This window comes from Limulus polyphemus, unplaced genomic scaffold (genome assembly GCF_000517525.1).
Source record: "Limulus polyphemus unplaced genomic scaffold, Limulus_polyphemus-2.1.2 Scaffold1621, whole genome shotgun sequence".
Lineage (NCBI taxonomy): Eukaryota > Metazoa > Arthropoda > Merostomata > Xiphosura > Limulidae > Limulus > Limulus polyphemus.
The window spans coordinates 36,744-41,309 of record NW_013667231.1 but is presented as its reverse complement, the minus strand read 5'-3'; the positions used below and the strand labels follow the sequence as shown (position 1 = coordinate 41,309).

Genomic DNA, 4,566 nt, shown 5'->3' with positions numbered 1-4,566 from the left:
GTAACTAAGAAGTAAAAACGACATAAAGTAAGTAGGTAAAGTGTTTGAGTATATATTTGTTGTTGTTCGGTTTATAAATATTTCTTTTATATCGGTATTATGTACATGAATGATTTCATTTACCATGTTGAATAAGTTGATCTGAATTGAATTGAATATCTCCCCTTTCACTCTTGTTATAGAAATGACAACTGTAAAAAAGTGTTCACTCCTGTAGCGTTTTTTTCTTGTGCTCTGTAAAATGAGAAGAAACGGTGGCATCCAGCGAAAAAAAATCCCCGCTGGTACTTAGCGCCCCCCCCCAGTGGCACAGCGGTATGTCTGCAGACTTACAACGCTAGAAACCGGGTTTCGACACTCGTGGTGGGCAGAGCACGGATAGCCCATTGTGCATAACTACAAAAAAAACAAAGCTACTTAGCGAACTTGAGTGCGCTATTGTGCTGGATGCACCCATTGCATAGAATCCAAACATGTTTGCCAATAATGCATTGCAGTTAATTTCCTTTGCTTATAAACAAACGCAGTGCATATTGAATGGCAAAAGACAGTTGTAAACAGCCCATAGGTAATCATATTGCATATGCACTCTGATACAAGGGATTACGTTGACTGCGCATTTTATATTTATTTATCATTACTTATCGGAAAATTAGCGTTGAATTTTTTCACTGGTGATAAAATAACTTACAGCCATTAAAACGTTTTACACAATCGTTTAGATCACTGATTACTTTGTAAGAGATGCTTCATTTGAAGCGACATCTAAAAGTTCATTTCCAGTTTGTATAACACAAAAGTTATCACTATATTTTTTGTGTTTTTTTTAACGTTTCGTATTATTGTAACTATTTCTTTTGTGAAGTTATTTATCGTGTAATTGTTAATAAGTCATTTACTTTTCTGGCTGTTTCATTAGCCACAATAACGTTTTGTAACTTTCCTGGAGTATGTTATCCGTCTTATTACTTTATATTGCAATTATTTCTTTGTGACAAATGAACTGTCTTTACTTATTTCCTTTAGGTATCTTGTTGCGTTTCCTTACAAGTTATTTTAAAAAGCTCTGATTAACGTCGTGTCACTGAATTATTTTTAACAAGCACGGGTCTAACTTGAAAGTATTTATTTCCATCTTTACACTCACTAGACTTCACATTAGTCACTTCTTCTCCAACGCTCTCCACTACTCCAGCACCCTCGTGACCAAGAATACAGGGAAAATTAGCAGTGGCAGTACTAAGACCAGGGTCAAGGCCATTTTTCATGTGGAGATCAGTGTGACAAACTCCCGTAGCCTCCAACTATAAAATATATTCGTTCTTGAAGAATAAAGACTTCTTATACATAATGTACAAACACACATACATACAAATACACATTGAATGAGTGTAAAAACTTTCTGTTAGAGTTTGAGTGATGAAACATTGAACCTCATCATTTTCAAATAATCCGATCAAGAGAAATATACATATATAAATATATCTATTTATAAAGCAATTTGTTTCATTCGGACGTACAAAATATTGCATTAGTTAATACACGAGCTAGTTTGCAACCACTGTGACAACAACAAAAAAATCTTGACGATCATCAAAAGAATAAATTATTTGTAGTAGATATGAGCTTCTTTCTTACTTGTATTAAATATCTAAATTATGTATAAACTCAGTCGTTAAAAAATATTATATTATATTCTTCATTTGTGTTAGTATACTTTGTTTGCTATAAAACTACACAGTGGGTTATCTGTGCTATGCTCAACACGAGTATCGAAACCCGACTTATAGAGTTATATATATATAAGCTCTCACTTATCGTTAACGCCCGTTATGTTGTAAGCTGTGTATTTTTGACTTACTCATAAAACATAATTCAAATTGTACAAGAAATACAGTTAAAAAATAATCTGGAAAAAGATTAAAGCTTTGTATACATTTTGTTTTCATGGTAGTTTGAATAGCACAACCTGGTATTTGGTTAAAACTTCTGTTTGTTTTTTATCATCCTCTGACAACAAAAGAAGCCCATAAAACAATAGCATTAACAACAAATAATCAAGACAAACGACAGATAAACATTTTAAAAACTTTAATCCCCCATCGGTTTTTTATTGTTTCATATAAAACATATGCTACCTTAATTAGATAATAGAACGTTAATAACGTTTAACTGTTTAATACATAAATACATATATTTATTAAGTTACAGATTATTGCATTGTTAGCTTAGAATATGGTTTTAGGACTAACCTAAATCTCCTAACTGGTTGTTGGATCTCGAGATACTGTTTGAATATAGTTGAAAATGTCGATAACAGCGACGGAACTGAACTGTTCAATCTGCGTATTCTAACGATTATTTGTTTTAGTGTGAAGTTAATTTATGGCGCTAAATATTTCCAGTTAGTCCGCTATATAATATTAACTACATAATTTCTTAAAATATTTTTCATCTCTGACCTACATGCAGTTAGCTTGCTTTGAGCAGTAATTATTGATAATGTGTTGTCTACAAATACACTTTTTATACAATAATAACCTTCTCATCAATGAAGATTTTAATTAACTACTCTATTCAAATAATTATATTTCGGTCTTTCTTTTACAAAAGGAAGACCTCACCTTTATTCGAACTTCTCTTCTCTTAGGTGGCGCTACTTCTATGGTTTCTATGGAGAGCGGTTGTTCAGCTCCCCAAACTATAGCAGCTCGGCACTGTATTGGCTGAATTGTTTGGATATTAAAAGTTGTTTTTGGTTCAGATAATTCCATTTATATATGTATTGATTAAAATTAAAGAAAAACTTGAGCTTTATTTTTCAATAAGTGGATCTTTTTAAAGTTGTAAGATAGTATAAGAAATTTAGTTATTTTCTTAAACAGAAGTCACCGCAGATTGTAATTCTCAAGTTTACGACTTAATAGCACTCATTGGTACTTCAGATTTTAGTTGTATTTTTGTTATAACTATATGTCCGCCTTTTCTCTTAATTTGTACATCTCAGATTCAAAATCAGAAAGTGCAAAAAGAACATTTCAGATCTAATTTTTCCTCACACAGATTATCGTCCATCACAACTGACGAGATCTGGTATTATACGAAAGGCCTTTTGAGCAATGACTTGTGGGAGAAAAAGATAAATATGAAATGGTTATTTTACACGCCTCTGATTTTAAACCCAAAATGGACAAATTAAGAGGAATGGCGAGAAAAAAGGAAGTATCTACAGTTTACGTACTTTTTACAAGAAAACTTAAGCCTATTAGTTTATAAAGCTTCGCCGAATGTAGGAAAAAAGTCAAAATTTGAAAATTTATGTTTATAATTTTTTAAGTTCATAGAAGTTAAACTATTGGATTATTCCTCTCATTCGTGTGATGACTGACCTCAAATATGCCTGAAAAGTACACTTGACTCTGCATTATATATATATAAACACATTTGTTACGTTAACAGACTGTTTGTAGAGTGCTCTTTGATCAAAAAGCATGAGATTATGAATATTAACGAAGAAATGCTTAGATCAGATGATGAGTTAGTAAATTCCATATATAATGTATAAAATGTAAGAGGAGCCATCAAGATCGTAATCTGGACTGATCTCATATTGGGTCAGGCTAGGCACCAAGTTCCTCAGATCAGATGTAAAGCCGTGTTATTCAAGTAGTAGTAAACCAGGTGAGTAGCCTTGTTCCTCATTCACATTGTAGTTGTGTATTAATTTTTTTTTCTGTGGCTTTATTTCCAGCCACCACTTCGCCAGCTAACGGCGTTTAAGCTGCAGCTTTTATATATTCAACTCATATTTTTTAAACGCACACATACACAAAAAGTATAACATTTTCTAATGCGCAAGTATTAGTTGATAGTTTACCTCAAGTATTTTTAATGTCATCGAATGTTCATGTTGCTTTTTAATGAAAAAACCTATTTTCTTCTAATTTTTTGACGCTGTAAAATGTTCTATAAGATAATATCTTATACTGTTATCTGAAACATTTATTGCTGTTGCAAACATATCTATTGTCGGGCAGGTCCTTTTGAATTTTTCAGTAAAAATAGGCCCGGCATGGCCAGGTGGTTACGGCACTCGACTCACAATCTGAGGGTCGCGGGTTCGAATCATCGTCATACCAAACATGCTCGCTCTTTCAGCTGTGGGGACGTTATAATGTGACGGTCAATCCCACTATTCGTTGGTAAAAGAGTAGCCCAAGAGTTGGCGGTGGGTGGTGATGACTAGTTGCCTTCTCCCTAGTCTTACACTGCTAAATTAGGGACGGCTAGCGCAGATAGCTCTCGTGTAGCTTTGCGCGAAATTCAAAAACAAAAAAACACAAAAAACAGTAAAAGTAATACCGCAAAGTCTCGTACACAAAAACTTTTTATTTCTTCAATTTCAAATGCCACGAGTAGAGTAACCAACATTCACCGACAAGCCTAACTTAATAAAACTGGCAAATAGGCTGCGAATAACAGACAAACTTATCAAATCTTCAGGGCCACCGGCAGGGGGGGGGGTCAACTGCCAAGGGGCCCGGGCGAATGAAAGCCACTCGAAGT

General features: G+C 33.8%; 1 pseudogene; it reads right to left on the bottom strand.

The window, feature by feature from the left end:
* LOC106464331 overlaps positions 1–2,774 on the bottom strand; it is a 16,432-nt pseudogene extending 13,658 nt beyond the window's left edge.
* Positions 2,775–4,566: the final 1,792 nt, after the last annotated feature.